Genomic DNA, 27,073 nt, shown 5'->3' with positions numbered 1-27,073 from the left:
CTCAGATAATTATGACTTCTACATAAGTCCAATTACGATTCCTTAATATAGCGCTAAATTTTGACTCAAAGGCATAGCATTCTAGTAATTGAGATTGTAAGTCTCCCCCCTTTCATGGTATTGTATGGAAACTTGGCCTTTTTTCCTTCCTTTGGAAGATGTCTTGGTTCAAGGATCCATGTTTGTGAATAGAGGGTTGAGTATTCTCCAAAGAATGACTTAATCATTTGAAAAGAAAAACTCCACTAACATCTAATCTAACATTTGACTAACTTTTATTATTATTGCTTTTAATTTCAAGTCATTTACTTTATGCAATTTAAATTCAAGCCATTTACCATTTCATTTTCCATTTACATATCATTTAACTTATTTATGTTTATGTCATTTTCACTTTTCTCACTTGAGTCATATATTGTGATTGTATATATTTGTTTGTATATTTTGTTTTTATTTGTGGTATTAGGACCTTAAAGTACTTAATAAATAACAAAAACCCTAAAAAAAATTGTGTGGACTGTTGGGTTTGATCTAAGCTTTGGACTTAGAATTAGGCAACATTCCCTATGCAAAAGGACTTGGCCAATGCCAACACTTCTGAGACCAAGTTATTGGGATTTGAGCTTTCATCTGATGCAAGTATTGGGATCCATATTAAGTCATCTTCTACATGGTCTTGATGTAAATGTTACTTTGAACCTGTGTCAAATGCCTTATTCTGAGCCAATCAAGGAGTATTTCATCTGATACATGGGAAGATTAAAAAGAAGACTGTGAAGTTGGTTGCTTGGATGTGGCTATCTTTATTTGATACCTTTCTCTTCCTCTTGCTACTTGTTTATTGATATTGTTTGATTCTAAATTCCAAAGGAAAAATGGGTTTCTATATGAAATTCTTGTTTGTTGGATTGCATCCTATTGGTCCGATCTTTTCGACTCTTAACTTTTTGAATTTTTGCTTAGGATTAGTCTCTTCATCTCCTCCCATTCTCTTACATTTCAAAATCTCTCCCCCCCCCTTTCAAAATCTTCTTTGCTTGTGATTTCTAAAATTAGACTTTATTGCAAATTAGAAACTTTAGCCTTATGCCATTGCATTTTTTAAACTTTTTTCTTAAATCAAACTTGTAAATGAATCTAACCATATTAACTTAAAATTTAAAAAAGATAAAAAGAACTAACACTCATTCAAACTCTTTTTGGGCCTTTGTGCCTCTTTTAAATTTCAATTTTTTTTAAAAGCCATTCACTCACTTTGAAATTGATACCACGAACTACGAGGTTTTAATCCCTCATTTCTATGTTGGTACGTAGGCACAAGTCCGAAGGTCTTGTTAAACATAAAAATATAATTAATAAATTCTTTTCTCATTCCCACACTTTATTTGTTGCAAACATCGTTTTATACCAAAACACATACACACATAAAAAAGGGCTCCCTAGGAGTACCTAGGACACTTTGGGTGCTAACACCTTCCCTCTGTGTAACCAACCCCTTTACATGTAATCTCTGGAATTTTATTAGTTTTGATTTGAAAACTTCTTATCTTTTGGGTTTTGTTCGTACTTTTTCCTTTTCATTTGGAAACAATAAAAGCGTGGTGGCGACTCTGGTTTTATTGACGTTAAGTTTATCCATAGCTTAATGGTCATGAATTTACCGCTACAGTTCGCTTGAAAATCAAAGCTACTCCAGTCCACCCGGTCAAGGTGATTTCGCCTTCAATAAGGACTTAATCCAAATAATTTAGAAAGATTACAAACAATCATATAAGAGTTCAACAATCTCTTAGCCCTATTATGTCTATAGACTTCACAAGTCACTTGAGGAATTACAACAACTGTTGAGAATTACAAGAATATGTTTGGTGCTTTTAGATAAGCAAGATGAACACAAATAAATACAGATGATCAACGATCACACAAAGAGCAATAACTCATGTGTGATAACTGAATTATACAATGACAAGAATTTAGTATATGATTCAAGGTGTATAGTAGAATTCTTGTGTGATAGCTTCATATTTTGGTATGATGATAGTGAGGCCTTTTTATAGTGATTGGAGATGATACCGTTGGAGATAATCTTGATGATGATATCTTTGCCAATAATGGGGCTTCATGACATTAATTTTCTTGTCCTTTCCATAGAAGTCATGGAGTGTATTCAATATTATCCATATAGAGATTCATACCGTACTTAGAATACTTCTTTGTTAAGTTTCTGATTTGATTGGTAAGATGATCTGTTGGGAGTGAATCAGAGTGAGCGGAAATCAGAGTCTTTTCGCAGATCTTGTATTCTTCAGATAGTTGCTAGTTGAGTCTTCTTCAGATAGTTCTTTGGTTGATCTTCAGATAGAGCGTCTTCAGAGTCTACAGATGTACATTCATCAGATTCTTTGGATTTTACAGTCTTGATAGTCTTCATATTTTGTATGTGATCCTCTTGGGAATGCTTGTGTTCAGCGTCAGATATGATTCATTCATTTCTTGATCAGTTGTTCTGGACTTTGTTTGATGTCAGATATTGATTTATCAGATTCAGTTTTCCTTATAGTCCTGCATACTTAGAAAATTTATTAGGGTACCTAATTGTTTCATTCTTTGTAATAATCAAAACTTAGAGATAAATTGCAGAACAAAAATCTTGTTCTAACAATCTCCCCTTTTTTGATGATGACAAAAACTTAAGACTATTGATGAAACAATGGTACTTCACAAGATGGAGAGGAAAAAGAATTAGAGTCAGATACAATATAACTCCCCCTGAGATAGGCAAGCTCCCCCTAAATCTGATATTTAGAGAGTTTAGAGTTGCTTACCAGAGCCTCTTATGTTGCTTAACTTGTTTCTCAGATATGAATTTAGATACATCCTGTAAGAAAACTTAGACTCCACAATTTGTTTAAAGTATTTAGAATGTAAGCAATGAATTATGAGAGTTAGATAATTATTTCATCAGAAGGTTGTTTATTTATTTCTCCCCCTATTTGTCAGACTCAAAAAGAACATAGTAAGAGAAAATGGGTAGAAAAAAAGAAAACCTCATTAGATAAGATGAGAAAAATACATATGAGAAAGCCTTAGAGGCAAAAGCATTTAGAGAGAAAAAAACAGAAAGCCTAGGATGCCTAAGGGTTTGGAGGAGGAGGCATCCTATGAAGTAGTTGGGTGAGAAGGTTCTGGATGTTGGAGTTGGCTGAATCTTGCTTGTCGAGTCTGGCTCTCACAAGTTGTTCTTCCTTCTGAAATTCTTCTAGAGCCTGGAGCCCAAACGGAGCAATGTCAGATGTCGATGAATCACCTCTAGTTAGAGAAACTTTAGTAGACTTTGCAGCTTCCTCTGCAGCTATGTGTGTTGCTTCTTCAACGTCAACTTTAGCTTTAGCTTCAGCTTCTGCAGCAACAGCCTCAACGGTAGCTTTTTCCTCAACTTTCTTTTTGGCCTTCTCTTCAGCTTCCAGCCTAGTCTTTTCTTCATCTTCCTTTCGTTCTTTCTCTTTAGCTTCCTTGACTAAACATGCCTCTAGTCTTTTCTCAGCTCCTCTGGTGTAGTCATTTCTGACTTGTTCAGAGAGTCCTTTCAGCTTAAAGACTTCAGATGTCATCCATCTGAGAAATCCATTCCAGTGAATTCTTACTTCATAAGGATTGTCATTTAGACTGGATTGTTCAGATAGTTGTCTAAGCTTCACATCTGAGCTTTCTGAGAATAAAGCAAATACCTCTTCCAGGGTTAGGAAGGCTGGTTCTGGTTCAGAGGTTGGATTAATGGGTTCAGAAGGAGTTTGAGTGATTTTAGAAAGTTCAGTGGGAGGTTTAGAAGTTGGTAGAGTTATTGAGGGTGTTGAAGGAGGTGCAGAGAGAGATGGTGTAGGTTCAGAGGTTTCTGGGACAGACGAGATCTGTTCAGAGTTTGTTGTGTCTTGGAGTTAAGCCAAGGTGGGAGAGGAAGGGTCAGGAATTTCTGGCTGATCAGAGTCAGAGGAAAGGTCGTAGTATGGAGGAGATGAGGGAGTGGATGAGGGAGGTGAAATGGGTTCATTAAAGAGTAGGGCCTCCGATACGGGAAGTGTTATGGTTGTGAGGTCGAATTTTTGTAGAGTGGATGAGGATGTGTTTGTTTCAGAGTTATGGGGTTCATAGGGAGTTGGAATGGAGATAGTGGGTTCAGAGGGAGTGTATGTAGGAGGTGGTTGAGGTAGGGAAGACGATATTTGCTTAAACCCAGAAGGTAAAAGAGCTTCAAAGAGAGATGACTTACTTGGAGCGGAGGAATCTAGAGGCGCAGGTGGCTTCAAAGTTGATGTAGAGGCTCCAATCTTCAGAATCTTCTTCTTTGACTTCCTCTCAGAGGTCTATCTTATCCTCTTCATGAAGTTGGGTGGATGTTTTGGTAGCCAATCCACAGAGAAATCTAAAATGTCAATACCTTGAGACGCTAGTTCTTGAAGGTAATGAGCAATAACCTCTGGGGGATCTATCTTAGAGAAAAGATACATTGCATGAGGTATCTTCCTCTGATCCTTCAGAGCATCCCAGGAGGTGTCCAATGTTGGTTTGACTAAGAATTTGTCAATGACCCCCATGCTCTTTAGAGTTTTGGCATTCAGAGGCTTGCCAACATCTACCGTTACATCTTTCGTCATGTTGATGGAGATAAGGTGGTCCACCATCCCACTTTCTATCAGGACGTCAGAGATGAGCCTCCCCAGAGGCATGTAGTTTCTGCGCTTCATGTTATTCCTTGTATCTATGACTGAGTCCCTCAGATATTTGAAGAGTAAGGAGGGCATATTCAAATTTAATCCTTTGTGAAGGCAATACAAGATGCACTTCTGATCTATATTTATGTAGTCCGAAGAATTTGATGTTGGACGATGGTGGATGGATCCTAGAATAATATTCAACCAGACCCTCCGATTTTGGGGAAGTTCCTTGTTCTTGTAGGTTTTCCCTTCTGGATTCTGATTGAATATAGTGGGGACTATCTCCTGTGACATGCACTTTTCCCTAGAGTTAATGTTGTAAATCCTTTTGTCCCCTGTCTTTTCCATGTCTAGAAGCTTGGCTATGGATTTCTCTGTGATGACCATTTTTACCCCCAGGACGTAAGAGACAATACAGTGGTCATCACAATCTGCAAATCTCCATAATTCCTTTACAGGGAAGGTGTAAACCGGTGTCGCATCCGCGAAAAACAACCGGCGGGACTCAAATAAAAACACAACACAGAGCCGCCACTGCGCGTTATTTATCCCAAGATAGGGAAAGGAAACGCTCAGAGAAACCTGGAAAGGAAATGGTCTTGCGACCAAAGAGAAAGGGTAAGGGAGTCGGTTACGCAAGGGGAAGGTATTAGCACCCCTCACGTCCGTCGTACTCGACGGGATCCACGTTCTAAGAAAAGAATAGGTTGCTAAAACATCACACACGCACGGGGAACGCAGGTGGGGTTAAGAGAAGGGAGCTCGATAGGACATCGCATCCTATGCCTACATATCTCGTCTGGAACGAGAATCAGAGCCACTGTAGTTCGGCTTACGCACGCCAAACAACACAAAACACACAAACAGATGGCAAACATGGAGCCCAACAGCCAATCATTGGACTTACGTCAGCATCCGAACCAAAACACAAACAAAAGGGCAAACGTGGAGCCCGACAGCGAATCACTGGACTTACGTCAGCATCCGAACCAAACAAACACAATCAGATGACAAGTAAACACACACAAAAAAGAAAAAAAAGGTGCCCGGAGAGGTCTCGCACGACCTCCTGCCTACATACCTCGTCTGGAACGAGGATCAGGGCGATCTAGTTCCCCCTCAAGGGAAAGAAAATCTAGCCAGAAACCAAGGGAAGACACACTACCAGGGAGCTGTACTCGAGCCTAGTGTTGTCATGCATCATTACCCTACGTTCAGGTTTCTACCTACTTGCACAACTGCAAGCTAATCCTATCCAGGAAGAAAGCAAGCATACAAGCATACAGATCAAAACAAGCATTTCAAGCAAATATTCACATAGCACACACTATAACCAATCAAGTGAGGCTCACACAATGGGTTTGACTGCCGAAGCAAGTCATCTGTACATGGGTAGTATTCGCTCTTAACCTTGCCATTACGGGGCTAAGGTGAAGCAGATGAAAGGAGAGTGAAGATTAGACTTCACAGCTCTTATCCCTGACCAGGGAGAGCTTCAGACAAAGGAGCGTGGGTCCAGAATGGAGGGACCCTTCTACGCTCAAAGACTCTGACTCGATTGTGCAACAGCACGAGATCTTGGGTTTGTGTCCCAATGCATCAACACACAGCCGTGTGAGCAGGGGGACGACTCACAGAATAGTGGGGGATAGATTGCATATCCCTTTGATCCACCAATTGCCTCTTAGAGGTCTTTACCTGCTTGGCACAAATGTAAACAACCACAAACATTGCCTCTTAAGGAGGACTTCAGACAATTGCCCGGCCAGGTAACAGGCCGGGTCTCCCAGACTACATGAAGAATAGAAGTCCTACCTCAAGTGGTTTAAAAACCAAGCAGCAGCAAGCAAGTTCTTAAAGAACTGTAAGCGACTAAATGTACCTGAAATCAATCAAGTATCATCAGTACTCAGACAAACAACAATAAACAGCAAATGTTAATCAGTCAGACTATACAGATTAAGCAACACAGATTAATGCACACAAGTGCAAACTATAAGCTCAAGCTCAAGCTTCACAACCTACAAAACAAAGTCAAATTAGTTCAAAACATCCAACAATCTCAATTTAATTGACTTGAAGCATTCTCCTTGAGCATCATGCATTTCATCCTGAAAAGTCAATCCAAATGTGAGAAGCTAGACCACTAGGCCAAGCCTAGGGTCCAAAAGGGAGAAAAAAATTCTAAACAGCAAACAATTCTCAACCAAAACCAAATTAATGCAAATAGAAAGCAAATGCAATTGATCCCATACTCATATCATTCGCCACATTCATTTCATGACCAAAACATCACAAACTAGGTCAAATGCAACATCCAATGTCCAAACAGAATAACTTCAATCAAAAGCATACCAAAACAATTCCAAAAATCCTCCAATAATTCACACCTAAACAGGACCTATTCAAGGTATAGCATGTCAATTTTCAGCTCGATTGGACAAAAGGAACTAGGTCAATGAAAATCAAGAAATCCAGACACAATTATCCAAGCCAATTCAAGGTATCCACATATGCATTCACTTCAAAAATTCATAAATCAATGAAATCAATTAATAAATGAATGGGACCAAAACAGGGATGTCCTACAGTGTCTCTACAACCAGCATACCAAATTTCACATTCATCCAAAACCATATGAGAATTTCACACAAGATATACAAACATGTGTCACACAAGGTTGCACAATGAGCATACAGTGAAGAAAAATATCAATCAAATGGAAAATGCCATAGAAAAATCCAGAAAAATTCTCATGATCTCTCAACATATTAATAATCATCCATGCAAAATTTCAATTCAATCCAACAATCATAGGTCATGCAAATAAATTCAGAAAGTGGACCTAGCTAGGTGTGACACAAATTGTCACACCTAGATTCAAAAAACCATATTTCACTCCTCAGGTATCCAAAAATCACAAACTTTATATGTAAATCACCATCAACATGTCCAGAATGAGCACAAAAAATTTCAAGCATTTCTTTTAATGTATGAGTATTTCACATTGAAAATGGCAAAACATGTAAAAAATACACACAAGTCAAAGTTCTATAGTCCAAGTCAACAATTCACCATGCACAACTTATAAAATCATGCCTATAAAATTCTAGGGAAAAATTGGAATCCACCAAAAAAATCCTCACTATTTTTGGATTAATAATTAATTTTTTATGATTTTTTAAAGTTTGATTAATTATTGAATAATTATTTAGAATGTTTTATTTAATTTAGATGGATTAATGGCATTTTCGTTATTATCTTCTGCCTGGCCAAAATGCAGGCGTTTAATTAAATGAGGTGGAGGCGCGTGATTGGTTGAAAGCGGAGGGAAACAACAATTTTGAATTGGCCTGGCAGTGAAACGGATCCAACAGGAAAAGAATTCCAGAAACTCGTCTTCTTCGCACGGCATCAACGTGTTCATCACCTTCCAATACGGTTTCAATCATTTCTTCACCAAAATGCACAAATGAATAACCGTTCTCTTCCTCTTGCAACGTACATGACGAATATGCTACCTATTTCCTCTAACACTCACTATATCTCACGGATCGAACGATTAAAGGTTTAACAACACAACTTCAAATCAAAATATCTCTCTCTACAATCATCCATTCCAAAAACTAAACATATCACAACGATCTATGTTGAACACTCTATAAAACGCATACAACAATTCATCAAATCATGAGATTCGAAATCTCACCTTAATTTGAAGGCAGTGATGATTCGTGTGTTCTTTGCGCGTAAAAGTCCAAAACAGATGGAGTATGAGCTTTAGAATGTTGAATGCAACAGCTAGATCAATCCAACACGGCTCCAATTGCAAGAAAAATCAAATCACCATTGTTAACCAACACTTGAACAGTCACGAATTTGGAGGTTTTAGGTGATGAATCGATGAAACAGTCCAAGAAGAAGATCCAAGGAAGAGGCAGCAAAAAGAATTTTCGGATTTGATGAAGAATTGGAAGAGATTGATTCACTTTTGCTTGATGAGTGTTCTTGAGTTTTTGGAGAATTTGGAGGGAAAAGTGGTTGCAATTTCTTGTGAATTGTGATTCTCTTCAGAAGTTAGTTATGATTAAGCTTTTATACCTCAGCTTAATCCATCCTTAATCATCCAATTAGCAAAAGTGCAAGTGATTAGCAAAATGTCATTTTCAATTCAAGGGCAAAAATGCCATTTCACCACAGGCCAATGACAGCTCATTTGACAGCTCACACACTCTCAAAATGACATGTGTGATGTGTTGCAACTTGTCCCACATTGATTGGTTGTGTATTTCTCATTTTCCACATGCTATGGCACTTTTATGCAATTTCAAGTACACTTCAAAAATGACTTGTTCAAATATGGCACCTTGGATGTTTATGACCATTCAAACAATTTCCAAATTGCATTTGTGAGGTGTTACAAAAATCCCCATTCCAAAATTCTCATTATTTCTCAAGTTGGACCATTTTGCCCTTGGATTTTTAATTGTACACTTGAAAATTGACTTTTTGCATTGACCATTTTTGATGAATTCCAATTATGCACCATGAAAGTACATGTCAAATGGAGTTTGCACATAAAAAGATCATTCAATTTGGACACTCCATGTGGAAGTTATGCCCCTCTGATTATGGGTCATTTTTGAAATTGAATGGACCATAACTTGCCAACCATACATGGGAATTTCAAGTTCTTGGACTTTTTGGAAGGGTGAGAACAAGATCCACAACTTTCATGTTGAACAAATTTTCATTTGAAGCTTTTTTGGACACGTGGTCTTGAGGTCAAAAACTTTCCATTTTTGGAAACTTCCATTACAAGTCACTTTCTATTTTTGGCAATTTTTGTTCTGACTTTATTTTCTCCATTCTTGGACTTTGCAATGTCAAATAACACTTGTTCCAACATGAATGAAGTGTATCCAACTCTCTCCTACCTCCAAATCCATAAAATCAAGCACAGTTGACCACAGTTGACTTTTCAATTGATAGATGAATTTGGCATAGCACTGATCAAACTGAGCTCCAATCTTCTAATGAAATGGCCCAAGGGTGAAACCCTAGCCTCAATTAACTTAATAAAACCATAGAATGATCTCCACATACATCATAGACCCCATCTCCTGATTATGCCCTGATTGGCCCAATGCAACTGATTAGGGTTGACCAGTGGTCAAAACCCTAATCTCAAAGAATGTGCTCCCACACTTGATGATGACAAGACCATTATGATGATGATGAATCATTTCAAACAAGATGAAGACCAAGCTCCTTTGAGAATCACAAAACCCTAATTTGGACCTCCACATCCTCAGATGATTAATGACCAGTCCAATGAAACCCTAGCTTGCACCATGACCTCCTATCTTCTGATCAAGACTTGGGAGAATGGCTTGCACAATGTAACCACATGATATGCAATATGCAATGCCTAATGACCTAAAATGATATGTAATATGTTATGCTAGTCCCAAGAGAGGAGGGCAAATTTTGAGGTGTTACAGCTGCCCCTATTCAATCCACTGTGAACCCGTCGATATGAACAGCCTCGGCTTTCAGATGATCAGGATGAAGAGTGATTGAATACCAAGAACAGACGAACAATTTGCACTCTGATGGGATAATAATTAACAACGCCTGTCAGAATCGGCGAAGAAACAATCTCTAAACCAAAAATCCGTCTGGTACGGAGAAAGTCGGCCTGAACACCGAATCACAGCGTCGACCTGGATACCAAAATAAATGGTAACGCAAGGATAACCATGGCCTGAACACCACACATCCGCTGGGGATTATATTTCTTTCTTTTTTATGCTTTTCTTGAACCCCGAAGTTTTCTCTATTTTTTCCATTTTCTTGAACCCCAAAATTTTATCTTGCGCAAATGATCCTCGGATCACCGCATTTGAACCCCGCTCTCCTGTTTGCCAAATAATGAACCCCATTCTCCGATTTTGAACCCCAGTCGCCTGACGATAACTTGCGATCGCCATTGTGAACCCCGTTCTCCAGAAAATGCCTCAACATTTCCCTTTCTCCATTTGAACCCCATCTCCAGAAAATGCCTCAACATTTCCCTTTCTCCGATTGAACCCCGTTCTCCAACTCCTTGTGATAATTCCGCTGGCAACGCCGGAAATAACACCAACACCACTCTGAGGGCGACATGTCAGAGGGTATACCTTCACAAAAGGAAGGTAGCATGTGTATCTCTTCCTCAGAAGACACCTATAACGACCTCCATTGGCCTCAGCCAGAGCCTAAGGTGACACATGAACAGAAGATAATCCTAAGGACCTCATCCCGGATACAATCTTCAACTCCAATCTTCATTTGAACCCCAGAAAATGCCTCAGCATATACTTTTCTCTTATTGAACCCCGGAATCGCGCTGATCGCGTAACGTCCTCTGATTTTATTTCCATCTCTGTCCGACGGAAACATTTCCTCCAATATCGCACTACTGGGGAACACTGCTGATCTGACGTCATGATGCTAGACTCCTCAGAGTAACATCTTCACCATCCGGCGAAACAGAAACTTCAAGCGGTAACCACGGCTTGAGTCGCGCTGATCGTGTCATATTTCCATCTCTGTACGATGGAAAAAACCTCCTCCAGTATCGTACTACTGGGGAAATGCTCTTTGATCAAATCATGAGGCTAAACTCCTCGGAGTAACACCTTCACTGTCTGGCAGAAACCTCTCAAACGGTAACCACGGCTTGAGACTAACTGATGCTTGCAATGATGCATGATTGATTTTTCTACGTAATGCTCCAAAGATATGGAAATTCTACGCGCTTTATTATTTTTCTATGCAACATGCTATGCTATTTTTTTCATGATGAATGCATAAAAACGTCCCCCTCAAGGGATTCTGCTGGGGAGCACGAGACACTCTGCTGAGGAACTCGTCATTACTCCGATCTCCACCCTGCTGGGGAATAACATTGTTGTTGGGATAAGGTAACCCTTGCTAGGGAAGAACCTCCTTTGCACCCAATCCACCCGGGAAACTGCTGGGGATAAGCACCACCAACACTCTGTGGGGATACAACAGTCTCTGACTTGCTGGGGATATCAATCCCGACCCTGCTTCGGGAAACCCTCACAGACCCCTGACGACTTCACTGGGGAAATACTCACAGATACTCTGCTGGGAAAACAGCAACCTCCAGGACTGTCGACTGGGGAAGCATCAATCTGACACCTGCTGGGGATAACCATCCTGACCCTGCTAGGGAAACGAATACTACTCCGCTGGGGACAACCCATGCAATCCATAGGTAGAATCAACTCAGCTGGGGATGCAAAAATCCGTCTGCTACGGGAACTTGTCCAATCCACTGGTAGGATGAACACTGCTGGAGATATATTTCATTGAAACCCGCTCCACTCGGGGAGTAGCAACCTTCAGACCTGGCTGCTGAGGAAACACCGTTTACCTGCCGAGGATAACCATCCTGACTCGGCTGGGGAAATCACAGATCTGGAATCTGCTGGGGAGCTAGTCCTCTGATTCTGCTTGGGGACCTAGCTGGGAAATGAGAAAAGTTGGTACAGAACACCTGTCGACTCGTCGAATCACGGTATCCACCTCCCAATCTCGTATCAGCTCTCCACTTTTGAGAACTCCCAGACTCGTCTGGACCTTTTCTGCTCCATCATCTTGTATTCCCAATCGCTCCACGCTCGACGAGACGTACTCCTGGGAATTATATAGAAATTTCAATTTTCCGACTTTGAAGAGTCTTCTTGATTAATTTCAAGGGTCGTCGGACGTCTCGTCGTCTCTCCGTCCTTTCTTCATACACTCGTCCCTGATCGGACTCTGTGGGGAATTACATACTTTCAAGTCTTCCGACTTTGAAGAGTCTTCTTGATTAACATCAAGGATCGTCGTACGTCTCAACATCTTCGTCATCCCTTCATACATTCGTCCCTGATCGGACTCCCTGGGGATCTGTTACAAAGCTTTCACATCACAACCTGCAAGTGAGTGAAAATAACTAACAGTTCCTGCAAAACAGACCGTTAGATAAAACCGTGCCCCAGGCGTGTCAAGATTTCAACACCTGGGTCACTCAACCCTTCCAAATAAGATTTCAAGCTTTCAATCTTATAAACATGCATTGGAAGGAACCTGTATGTCTTAAAATGCAACATTCTTTATCAAAAATATTGGATGTTTTTGCAATCAAAGCGGTAAAGAAAACAAAAAACAAAATTATTTGACTGAATATGCATTTTATTGATTTGAAAAGTGTGTGGCTCAAATCGAGCAATACAAAGGAAGCAATTCCTGAAAAGAGGTAATTGCGCACAAAAGGAAAAATCTATCCTAATGGCAACGTGAAACCCGTGATCTCGTCGAGTTCCAACTCGGTTACACCCCATATGTCCTCAGACTCTCCGCGCTTTCTGCCTTCTGAACAAGACGTTTCTGATTGATCCCCACCGGGTATTATCCATAATGCTTTAACCAAAGCAAACGACCATGCCAGACGCAGTTGTTCGTTTCAATCCCTCTTTTGCCTGGACCGCCCTTTCGGGTTTTCAGTCCACCGGGATACCCATTTTTGCCCAAGTCGCCTTTTCAGGTTTTCGACTTGCCGGGTGTACATTTTTTTCATTTTATCCCTAATTTTTGCCCGAACCTTTCTTTCTGTTTTTGGTTCGCCGGGATGCCCATTTTTGCCTGGACTATTTTATTCTTTTCGTCCAGCGGGTCTATTTACACGAAGTATTTTTTAACTGCGTCTGCATTCACAGGGAATGGAAAATCCTCACCGTCCATGGTCGTTAACAACAAGGCTCCGCCAGAGAAAACCTTCTTGACCACGAACGGACCTTCATAATTCGGTGTCCATTTGCCCCTTCGATCGTTTTGAGGAGGAAGGATCCTTTTCAGCACCATATCACCTACGTGATATACCCGAGATCGCACCTTCTTGTCAAAAGCACGTTTCATCCGCTGCTGGTATAACTGCCCATGACAGATGGCTGCTAGCCTCTTTTCCTCAATCAGGCTCAACTCTTCGTACCGGGTCCTTACCCATTCAGCCTCTTGCAATTTCACGTCCATCAGGACTCTCAAAGAGGGAATTTGAACCTCAACAGGTAATACAGCCTCCATTCCATATACCAATGAGAAAGGAGTTGCCCCAGTAGATGTACGCACCGACGTTCGATACCCATGTAATGCAAACGGCAATATCTCATGCCAATCTTTGTAGGTTACCACCATTTTCTGCACAATCTTCTTTATGTTCTTGTTGGCTGCCTCAACCGCCCCATTCATCTTCGGACGATAGGGAGAAGAATTGTGATGTTCAATCTTGAATTCCCGGCACAGCTCTGCCATCATCTTATTGTTCAAATTAGAACCATTATCAGTAATGATTCTCTCGGGAACCCCATACCGGCAAATGATATCTCTCTTGAGAAATCTGGCTACGACCTGCTTCATCACATTCGTATAAGAGGCTGCTTCAACCCACTTGGTGAAGTAATCAATAGCCACTAATATGAATTTGTGCCCATTCGAAGCTGTAGGCTCAATCTTTCCGATCATATCAATGCCCCACATAGCAAACGGCCATGGAGACGACATTAAGCTCAGCGGATTTGGAGGCACGTGCACCTTGTCAGCATAAATCTGGCATTTATGACACTTCCGCACGAAATTAAAACATTGGGCCTCCATTGTCATCCAATAATAACCTGCCCTCAGCAGCTTCTTTACCATTGCATTCCCACTGGCATGGGTACCGAACGACCCTTCGTGAACCTCTTTCATCAATTGGCTTGCTTCTCTATCATCAATACATCGGAGCAAGACCCAATCAAAATTCCTTTTGTACAAAACCCCATCCTTATTCAGGTAGAACACCATGGCTAACCTCCGCAGAGTCTTTCGATCCTTTTTCGATGCTCCCTCAGGATATTCTTGCGTCTCAAGATAGCGCTTGATATCGTAATACCACGGCTTCTCATCATCAGACGCTGTATCAACAGCAAACACATAAGCCGGTCTATCCAGACGACCTACTTCAACACTGGGGAACTGATTCCACCTCTGCATCTTAATCAAGGCAGCCAGAGTAGCCAAAGCATCTGCCAAAGGATTCTCCTCTCTGGGCACATGATGCAACTTCACCCTGGTGAAAAACGTCAACAATCTCCTCGTATAATCCCGATATGGAACTAAATGAGATTGATGCGTATACCATTTTCCGTTAACCTGATTTATCACCAGAGCTGAATCTCCATATATGACAAGGTTCTTGATCCTCAAATCAATCGCCTCTTCAATCCCCAATATGCAAGCTTCATATTCAGCTACGTTGTTGGTGCACTCAAATGTTAGCCGGGCAGCAAAAGGAATGTGAGATCCTTTCGGCGTAACCAAAACAGCACCAACACCGCTTCCATTCACGTTAACGGCCCCATCAAACATCAGAATCCATTCGGATTCAGGGTCAGACCCCTCCTCCGGGATTGGTTCCTCGCAATCTTTCGATTTGAGAAACATGATGTCCTCATCAGGGAATTCAAACTTCATCGGTTGATAATCATCAATAGGTTGCTGGGCGAGGTAATCAGACAATACACTCCCCTTGATTGCTTTCTGAGAGGTATACTGAATATCATATTCTGTCAAAATCATTTGCCATCTCGCAACTCGTCCGGTCAATGCTGGCTTCTCAAAAATGTACTTGATTGGATCCATCTTGGAAATCAATAAAGTGGTATGAACCAGCATGTACTGCCTTAGTCGGCGAGCAGCCCAGACCAAAGCACAGCAAGTTTTCTCGAGCAGTGAATATCTGGTTTCACAGTCGGTAAACTTTTTGCTAAGGTAGTATATGGCATGCTCTTTTCGACCAGACTCGTCATGCTGCCCCAATACACACCCCATAGACCCCTCGAGGACTGTCAGGTATAGAATTAACGGTCTTCCCTCCACAGGAGGCATCAGAATCGGAGGCTCCTGCAAATACTCTTTTATTCTTTCAAATGCCGCTTGGCAATCATCATTCCACCTGACCGTTTGATCTTTTCTCAACAATTTGAATATCGGTTCGCACGTGGCTGTTAGATGAGATATGAACCGTGAAATGTAGTTCAATCTACCTAAGAAACCACGAACCTCCTTCTCTGTTCTCGGTTCAGGCATTTCTCTTATTGCTTTTACTTTTGCAGGATCAACCTCGATTCCTTTATCACTCACAATGAACCCCAGCAATTTACCAGACCGCACTCCGAACGTGCATTTGTTCGGATTCAACCTCAGTCTGAATTGTCTCAGCCGGTCGAACAACTTGGCCAAATCTACCAAATGCCCCTCTTCTGTTTGGGACTTTGCTATCATGTCATCAACATAGCATTTAATTTCATGATGAATCATATCATGAAACAAAGTCACCATGGCCCTCTGATAAGTAGCACCGGCGTTCTTGAGACCGAATGGCATCACCTTATAACAAAAGGTACCCCATGGTGTAATAAACGTTGTTTTCTCCATATCATCTGGCGACATTTTGATTTGATTATAGCCAGAAAAGCCATCCATGAAGGAAAACACCGAGAATTGAGCTGTATTATCTACCAACACATCAATGTGAGGTAATGGAAAATCATCTTTCGGACTAGCTCTGTTCAGATCCCGGTAGTCCACACACATTCTCACTTTACCATCTTTCTTCGGGACTGGCACAATGTTCGCAACCCATGGCGGATAATTAGTGACAGCAAGGAAACCAGCATCCCACTGCTTCTGCACCTCTTCTTTAATCTTCATTGCCATGTCAGGTCGAGTTCTGCGCAACTTCTGCTTCACTGGAGGACAATCTGCTCTCAACGGTAGCTTGTGCACAACAATATCGGTATCCAATCCTGGCATATCTTGATAAGACCAGGCAAAGATGTCGACATACTCTTTCAACAATGCCACCATTCTGCTCTTGACACTTTCCTCCAAAGCAGCCCCGATTTTCACCTCTTTCTTGACCTCGTCGGTACCCAAATTCACAACCTCAATCGGCTCTTCATGCGGTTGTATCACCTTCTCCTCTTGTTTTAACAACCTGGCTAATTCCCCTGGCAGTTCACAATCTGCTTCGTCTTCTTCTTCAGCAAGATAGATTGGATTGTCGAAGTCATACAAGGGTGTAACAGGATTGTTATCAATGAGATCCGGGGAGGAATCGCATCTGCATGAATGTTGATTCATGCATTGCTTTAGAACCGGTGTGAAAAAAATTGAAAAAGAAAAATGAAAACATTGCCATTTTTATTTGTTTTTATTTTTAAACTGCAAAAATAAATGAAAGACAGGGAACACCGCTTTTAACTGAAAAACATCCTTTTATTAATGATGCAAAATGTTTCAAATTTAAACATGAGGTGGCCCTTACAATGAACCATTACGTGTCGGGCAACACGTATGGCTTTCATGCATATAAACTGAAAACAGGAAAAATATTACTCTTCCAGCAGAGTGACCCGGATGATCTCTTCGGCCTTCCAGTTCTGGATTCCCATCCCTGGTGTGCACGGCTTTATCCACCGGTCCATGTCGCAGTCGCTATCAGTATCTTCACCCATCATGCAGATGTGATCCGGATCCAGCATTCCGGCGCTTGTGAAGGTTACTGACGTACAACGTCCTCTTCCTCGTCCAGACGAGCCTCTGCCAGGCTGATACCCAACTCCGAACCGATCTTTCTTCGCAGGGACCTCCATCATTCTGCCCCAACCAGGAGCCTCTCCACTCTTAACCACCTCAGCAGCCTGCTTGTATGAAGCAATGGACGGTTTCTCCTCTTCTTTAGCAAACAGAGCATTCTCCACCTTAACGGTTTCGAAAGCCTGACTGGGGGTCTCCCAGATCTCACCATCCATCTCCACGTACTTGAAAGAAGACAGGTGGCTGACAAAGATGTCTTCTTCTCCACATACAGTGACGACTTGACCTTCCCAGATATACTTCAGTTTCTGGTGCAAAGTCGACGTTACTGCCCCAGCAGCATGAATCCATGGGCGACCCAACAGGCAACTGTATGCCGGCTGAATATCCATGACGTAAAAAGTCGACTTGAACACCTCCGGTCCAATCTTCACTGGCAGCTCCACCTCTCCAAATACGGCCCGCTTTGACCCATCAAAAGCCCGTACTATCAAATCAGTAGGGGTCAGAATCAGCCCATCACAATTCAGCTTTGCCAGAGCCTTCTTTGGCAACACATTCAAGGAGGAACCGGTATCAACCAGCACATGCGAAAGCACGGCTCCTTTGCATTCCATAGCTATGTGTAGCGCCCTATTGTGATTCCTTCCATCCACTGTCAGGTCCATGTCCGTAAAGCCCAGCCCATGGCTAGCATGCACATTGGACACCACCGTCTCCAACTGATTTATAGTGATTTCCTGAGGAACATAGGCCTTCTTCAGAATTTTCAATAAAGCCTCTCTGTGCCCCTCAGAGCTCAACAGCAACGAAAGAATAGATATTTTAGAAGGAGTCTGCTGCAAATGGTCTACCAACTTATACTCTGACTTTTTGATGATTCTCAGAAATTCTTCAGCATCATCATCAAGTTTGTTTTCCGACCCCGCAGGCGCCGGTGTCACCACCGGAGTACCCCCATTCACCACAGCCTTTCCTTTCGCCCTGGCTAAAGCCTCGGCCTTTTCTTTTTTATCTTTTTCTTCTTCTCCTCCCCTCAGGGCCTCCGGAGCAAACAATCTACCACTGCGAGTGAAACCGCTGGGACCAGCATTATCCACCTTTAACACGGTGGTTTCACTTGCAGATCGTTCTTCTACTTTCTCCCCGTTGCAATAAACCTCCCCACCATAATGCCACGGCACGGCATCATCTTTGTCGTAGGGAATTGGTCCAGGTACCGTGATGGTAACTGGAGCCGCTTCAGCAAGATTAGACAAATCCACCGGATCAAAGTAGATTGTTATGGTGGAGATCTCCTTTTTTCCTTTATCAGCCTTCTTCTCAACCAGAATACTTCCCTCGTCCATCAAACCCTGGACAGTCTTCCTCAGAAGTTCGCACCCATTAACAGAATTAGTGCACTCAGCACAACCAGAATCACAACCCGGGTAAACCCCATTCTTCAACAACTGCCTCTTAACCTCGGCCAGAGGAATCTTCAACCGGTCAACATACCACAACCCAACTCGGCTCTCCTCAGAGATAGCATTCACCCCCCTCTGACCATGCGCGGGCATGGGATTAGCATTGACATTGGGAGATGGTGCAAAATTGATTGCCTTAGAATCCACTAAATCCTGAACTGTGTGCTTAAAAGCTTTACAGTTCTCAATGTTATGTCCGGGCGCACCGGAGTGGAATTCACATTTGGCGTTTTCATCATAACTGGCTGGCCTTTGATCAGGTCTCAAAGGTGCCAGAGTCCTTGTTTGTACTAGCCCCAAATCCTGCAACTTTTTAAACAGGAAAGCATAGGTCACTGGAGGCCTATCAAACTGCCTGTCCGCAGCTCTCCCCCTGACTTGATACCCAGCCCTCTGCGGCCTCTGCTGGAAGGGTTGCCTCTGCTGCTGTTGCTGCTGCTGTTGCGGTTGTTGTTCAGCAGGAATAGTTACCGCAGCGGTGTGCTGAAAGTAACGATCCCTACTGGGTCCTCGTTGAGCATACACGGCACTGGTATCTCCTTCCTTCTTTCTCTGACCGTTATTACCAAACGGCTTCTTCGAACCAGACGAAGAAGCAGAAGCAGTACCCTGAATCTTACCAAGCTTCAACCAGCTCTCTATTCTCTCCCCTGCCACGACAATATCAGAAAAGTTGGTCACCGGACAACCAACCATTCTCTCAGCAAACGGCCCCTGCAGGGTTCCCATAAACAGATCTGACATCTCACGATCAACCAGAGGAGGTTGCACTCTTGCAGCCAGTTCTCTCCACCGCTGAGCATACTCTTTAAATCCTTCATTGTTTTTCTGAGACATACCCTGCAACTGGGTACGGCTCGGAGCCATGTCAGCATTAAACTGATATTGCTTGAAGAACGCGTCCCCAAGATCCTGCCAATTTTTAATGTCAGAAGACTTCAGCTTGGTATACCATTCCAGGGAACCTCCGGACAGGCTGTCCTGGAAAAAGTACATCCACAACTTCTGATCCATGGTGTAAGCAGAAATTTTGCGGACAAAGGCCTGAAGGTGAGTCTCAGGACAAGAACTCCCATTATATCTGTCGAATGTGGGCGCCTTGAACTTCTGTGGGATCACAATCCCCTCAACCAACCCCATATTTGACATGTTCACCACCCCCAGAGTGGCATAGCTTTCCAGCACTTTAATCTTTTCAGCCAGCAACTGAATCTCCTTGTTCTGAGGCGGAGCACTGTAGGGAACGAACGGTTCATTCTGCATTGAAAACTGGTTAGCCTCCCTATCTTCCTCTCCGTTTTCATCAAACCCATAGAATGGAGGCACCAGACCATCCTTCATATTCTGACCCGGTCCAGGTTGACCACCAACACCAAAACCAGCAGCATTGTTTACAACACCCACAGTCGTCCTCTTTCCGCCATCACGAGACCCCAGCCCCTGGTTGGAGACACCATCCAGGTTTACACCGTTGTTTGCTGCAGAAGCCCGCTCGAGCTTTTCAACTTTGTCTGCCAGAGCCTTCTGACCAACTACAAAGCCTTGCATGATGTTGATCAGCTCGTTCATTTTATCCTTCAGCTCGAGGAGATCTGTACTGGGAAGATCCATGAGTCTAGGAGTATTGCGCCTGGTATAATATCTGTGAGGGCGTGTTGAGTGCAAAGGTACAGTTCTTCGAGCACGAGCAATGATTCCTGTAACAATCAAGCACGTTAGCAACAGATACCTGCAAAACAAAACACAAGTTATTATGATCAATGCATGAATGCAGTGCTTATCCACATGAAGGACACTTTGTCTCTCGATCCTGGCATCATCGAGACAAACAATAGTCCAGCATCAATATTCTGATGTTCAGCATTTGGTTTTATCGTGCAGATCGGAGATATGTGATTTAGCATGATACCCCCAACCATGTGTGTGCTTGTGTGAGTGCATACGGTAAAGCAAATAAAGCCTGAAGATCAATCACTGAATGAAAAATCACCATCACATAACAAAAGTGCACAAACAAGTGCCATAGTCATACATCAAATCAGATAAAATTCAAATACAATCCTCCGGAATCAGGAAAGAAATACAAGCAAGTAGATTCCGTCAACAAGCCTGACGGTAATCCATAACAAATGAAAGATCTAGCTGGATGAGGGTCCCACAGATGGCCCTATCTCTTCTTCCATCCTCGCGAACTCTACGGCGAACCTGAGCTCGGTGTTCTCCTGCTGCAATCTCCCCACTTCCTTCTGATGAATCTTCATCTGTCGGAAGTAATGATCTCTCTCAGCCATATAATGATCTCTCTCGGCGATGATCTTCAGATTCTCTGCTTCCCACTCTGCAGCAAGGCTTCGGGCTCTAGCATCTCTCTGATCCTTCACGAGAATCTGCCTCCTCTTCTCATCTTCGATGACCTTTGAAGCTCTAGCCAATCTCTCTTTGGTGATGTCATGCTCCTTTGCTGAAGATGCCAAAGCCTGACTGACCTTCCCATAATAGGTGGTATCCATCTCAAAACGCTTTACTTCCAGGACATGTCGCTTGGCTTGATCTTCCATCTTCACTCTGATCTCCTGATTAACCCTCTGAACCCGAGCAACACTCATCTCCAATTCCGTCTTCTCTGCAAGCAACTGATCTCTCTCCCGCTTCATCTCTAAGAACTCGTCCATACTAACAGTAGAAGGAGTCTCTTCAACCAACGGATACCAAGGATCAACCATAGGAAACGGTAGACAAGTAAGCTCCACTCTCTTACTGAGCCAGTCATCGAACGGAGGAAAAGATCTATTATTAGCTCTACCCCAAGAAACCTTGCCTTTCCTCTGAATGCTGCGCCATGCCTCCGCTACCTGCTTCACCCGGGCCTGATTACCCTCAACTGGGAAGTACACAGATTCCTGAACCTCACTTTTGTACGGAGGAAGCTCCATAGCAAATCCCATCTGCCTCTTAAGAAGTGTCGGGTTATAATTGATGCAACCCTGAACTCCTATAAGCGGCACATTGGGAAAACCCCTACAGCTGCAAATGAAATCCTGTCCAACCCCACTACTGTGAGTCCAATCTATATCCTTGGCCCTCAAACCCATCAGTTTGGTCGCCCAATTAACATTCTGACCAAGAAGAACAAAAGCACCCTTAGACGGCAAATAACCCATAAACCACTTGAATAGTAACTGAGCGCAGCATCGAATCAATCCCCCACGCCTCTTCTCGTTCCGGTTATGGACCGAGTAATAGACATCTCCAATCAAGGTGGGAATAGGATTTCCTCGAACCAACAAGCGAATGGCGTTAATATCCACAAAATTCTTCTGGTTGGGAAACAGAATGATCCCATAAATGCCCACAGCAATCAAAGCACAGACAGCTTCCCAATTACCCAACTCCGACTGCTCCTTAGCCTTAGCTTCCAGGAAACTCAAATGAAAACCAGGCAACTTCCCCTTCTCTTTCAGATTACCCTTCACTATCTCTGGACTCAGATAAAAAGCACGGGAAATCCCACTAATATCAGGCTCTTCCTTAGTAGCATAGAAAGGAACCTGATCTCTGATCTGAAGGCCCAAAATATCAGCATAATCCTCCATCAACGGCCCGAGTAAATAATCTGGGAAGACAAAACACCTCAGCTCAGAATCATAAAACTGGAGAAGAGTATGAATGGCACTCCGGTCTCTGTCAATGAGTCTGAAAACCATCTTCAGAATACCCCCATACATCTCACGAAACAACCCCACATGGTCGGGTGCGATCAATGCTATCATATCCTTCAGCACGCTGATATCTGGGTCGAAGAAACTGTATGCAACATCATCCTTCAAGCCGGGTCTTCTCATATCTGAACAGGAAGTCTCTCAACCAGGATCTCGATCAAAAGGGTCCCTGCATATGGGTAAACATGTGTTAGATGCAATTAATGCAAGATGTAATGATGCTGATGAATGAATGCAATGCGTTGCCATCCTCCGAGCCATCTGATCATCTGCACTGAAACCTGGTTTCTGAACTGATCATAACCATCTGAGGAAACTGTAACCACAAATCTGACCCTCGGGTTCTGAAATAAACGGAAGAAAGATACCTCATCACCATCATCAGTCTCTGAGCAGATACCCATAACCATCTCTGAATCAGCCCGGGGAATCCCGAAATAAACGGATCCCCACTGATAAATACCACGGCCCGGGGAATCCTGAAATAAACGGATTCCCACTGATAAATAACTCGGACCGCACTCCGGCGTCTCGGCAAAAAACGACCATAAATCCGACTTATAAATATGACTCTGATCCACGGAACAACAAGTCACCATCTGAGTCACCATCTGAACATGCATCTATAAGAATTATCCCTCCCCTCACAGGTAAATTCTAAATAGGTTATCCTAAGGCGGATAATGGTCTCGACAATCGGGCAGAGATACTCAATGGGTTTGCCCTTTCGGGTGTGCCATTGTAGCTCTCTTGAGATCGTCTAAACCAAAGATCCGGGAAATGATCGGTCACCAGAGTCAACGGCTCAAAAGAGATAACCCAACCAAAGTGGAAAACCCCACTGGAAGAGCACTTCTCAGATGAACCTCGTCCGGCTTGTGGTATGTCACATCGCAACATCATGCCCAACCGACATGTGAGCGACGTGAGACCACGCTAATCCTAGGTGTATACTCGGGCCTGGGTTTTAGCCCCACTCAGAACACCCACCCCAAACAGAGGAACCACCTGCACAGAGGACGGCAACAACATGATAGTATGATGCATGCAAATATTTATGCAAATATATACACTGGTTAGAATAATAAACGCAATAAATCAAGCATCACAAGCAACCTAAACCATCCTAGAACGCTAGGAAGGACTCGCTTAGGGAAGATGGACCAGCACAGGTCAACATCTTATGTAGTCCCCAGCAGAGTCGCCAGCTGTCGCATCCGCGAAAAACAACCGGCGGGACTCAAATAAAAACACAACACAGAGCCGCCACTGCGCGTTATTTATCCCAAGATAGGGAAAGGAAACGCTCAGAGAAACCTGGAAAGGAAATGGTCTTGCGACCAAAGAGAAAGGGTAAGGGAGTCGGTTACGCAAGGGGAAGGTATTAGCACCCCTCACGTCCGTCGTACTCGACGGGATCCACGTTCTAAGAAAAGAATAGGTTGCTAAAACATCACACACACACGGGGAACGCAGGTGGGGTTAAGAGAAGGGAGCTCGATAGGACATCGCATCCTATGCCTACATATCTCGTCTGGAACGAGAATCAGAGCCACTGTAGTTCGGCTTACGCACGCCAAACAACACAAAACACACAAACAGATGGCAAACATGGAGCCCAACAGCCAATCATTGGACTTACGTCAGCATCCGAACCAAAACACAAACAAAAGGGCAAACGTGGAGCCCGACAGCCAATCATTGGACTTACGTCAGCATCCGAACCAAACAAACACAATCAGATGACAAGTAAACACACACAAAAAAGAAAAAAAGGTGCCCGGAGAGGTCTCGCACGACCTCCTGCCTACATACCTCGTCTGGAACGAGGATCAGGGCGATGTAGTTCCCCCTCAAGGGAAAGAAAATCTAGCCAGAAACCAAGGGAAGACACACTACCAGGGAGCTGTACTCGAGCCTAGTGTTGTCATGCATCATTACCCTACGTTCAGGTTTCTACCTACTTGCACAACTGCAAGCTAATCCTATCCAGGAAGAAAGCAAGCATACAAGCATACAGATCAAAACAAGCATTTCAAGCAAATATTCACATAGCACACACTATAACCAATCAAGTGAGGCTCACACAATGGGTTTGACTGCCGAAGCAAGTCATCTGTACATGGGTAGTATTCGCTCTTAACCTTGCCATTACGGGGCTAAGGTGAAGCAGATGAAAGGAGAGTGAAGATTAGACTTCACAACTCTTATCCCTGACCAGGGAGAGCTTCAGACAAAGGAGCGTGGGTCCAGAATGGAGGGACCCTTCTACGCTCAAAGACTCTGACTCGATTGTGCAACAGCACGAGATCTTGGGTTTGTGTCCCAATGCATCAACACACAGCCGTGTGAGCAGGGGGACGACTCACAGAATAGTGGGGGATAGATTGCATATCCCTTTGATCCACCAATTGCCTCTTAGAGGTCTTTACCTGCTTGGCACAAATGTAAACAACCACAAACATTGCCTCTTAAGGAGGACTTCAGACAATTGCCCGGCCAGGTAACAGGCCGGGTCTCCCAGACTACATGAAGAATAGAAGTCCTACCTCAAGTGGTTTAAAAACCAAGCAGCAGCAAGCAAGTTCTTAAAGAACTGCAAGCGACTAAATGTACCTGAAATCAATCAAGTATCATCAGTACTCAGACAAACAACAATAAACAGCAAATGTTAATCAGTCAGACTATACAGATTAAGCAACACAGATTAATGCACACAAGTGCAAGCTATAAGCTCAAGCTCAAGCTTCACAACCTACAAAACAAAGTCAAATTAGTTCAAAACATCCAACAATCTCAATTTAATTGACTTGAAGCATTCTCCTTGAGCATCATGCATTTCATCCTGAAAAGTCAATCCAAATGTGAGAAGCTAGACCACTAGGCCAAGCCTAGGGTCCAAAAGGGAGAAAAAATTCTAAACAGCAAACAATTCTCAACCAAAACCAAATTAATGCAAATAGAAAGCAAATGCAATTGATCTCATACTCATATCATTCGCCACATTCATTTCATGACCAAAACATCACAAACTAGGTCAAATGCAACATCCAATGTCCAAACAGAATAACTTCAATCAAAAGCATACCAAAACAATTCCAAAAATCCTCCAATAATTCACACCTAAACAGGACCTATTCAAGGTATAGCATGTCGATTTTCAGCTCGATTGGACAAAAGGAACTAGGTCAATGAAAATCAAGAAATCCAGACACAATTATCCAAGCCAATTCAAGGTATCCACATATGCATTCACTTCAAAAATTCATAAATCAATGAAATCAATTAAGAAATGAATGGGACCAAAACAGGGATGTCCTACAGTGTGTCTACAACCAGCATACCAAATTTCACATTCATCCAAAACCATATGAGAATTTCACACAAGATATACAAACATGTGTCACACAAGGTTGCACAATGAGCATACAGTGAAGAAAAATATCAATCAAATGGAAAATGCCATAGAAAAATCCAGAAAAATTCTCATGATCTCTCAACATATCAATAATCATCCATGCAAAATTTCAATTCAATCCAACAATCATAGGTCATGCAAATAAATTCAGAAAGTGGACCTAGCTAGGTGTGACACAAATTGTCACACCTAGATTCAAAAAATCATATTTTACTCCTCAGGTATCCAAAAGTCACAAACTTTATATGTAAATCACCATCAACATGTCCAGAATGAGCACAAACAATTTCAAGCATTTCTTTTAATGTATGAGTATTTCACATTGAAAATGGCAAAACATGTAAAAAATACACACAAGTCAAAGTTCTATAGTCCAAGTCAACAATTCACCATGCACAACTTATAAAATCATGCCTATAAAATTCTAGGGAAAAATTGGAATCCACCAAAAAAATCCTCACTATTTTTGGATTAATAATTAATTTTTTATGATTTTTTAAAGTTTGATTAATTATTGAATAATTATTTAGAATGTTTTATTTAATTTAGATGGATTAATGGCATTTTCGTTATTATCTTCTGCCTGGCCAAAACGCAGGCGTTTAATTAAATGAGGTGGAGGCGCGTGATTGGTTGAAAGCGGAGGGAAACAACAATTTTGAATTGGCCTGGCAGTGAAACGGATCCAACAGGAAAAGAATTCCAGAAACTCGTCTTCTTCGCACGGCATCAACGTGTTCATCACCTTCCAATACGGTTTCAATCATTTCTTCACCAAAATGCACAAATGAATAACCGTTCTCTTCCTCTTGCAACGTACATGACGAATATGCTACCTATTTCCTCTAACACTCACTATATCTCACGGATCGAACGATTAAAGGTTTAACAACACAACTTCAAATCAAAATATCTCTCTCTACAATCATCCATTCCAAAAACTAAACATATCACAACGATCTATGTTGAACACTCTATAAAACGCATACAACAATTCATCAAATCATGAGATTCGAAATCTCACCTTAATTTGAAGGCAGTGATGATTCGTGTGTTCTTTGCGCG

Source organism: Lathyrus oleraceus, chromosome 5 (genome assembly GCF_024323335.1).
Source record: "Lathyrus oleraceus cultivar Zhongwan6 chromosome 5, CAAS_Psat_ZW6_1.0, whole genome shotgun sequence".
Classification (NCBI taxonomy): domain Eukaryota; kingdom Viridiplantae; phylum Streptophyta; class Magnoliopsida; order Fabales; family Fabaceae; genus Lathyrus; species Lathyrus oleraceus.
This window is presented reverse-complemented; position numbering follows the sequence as displayed.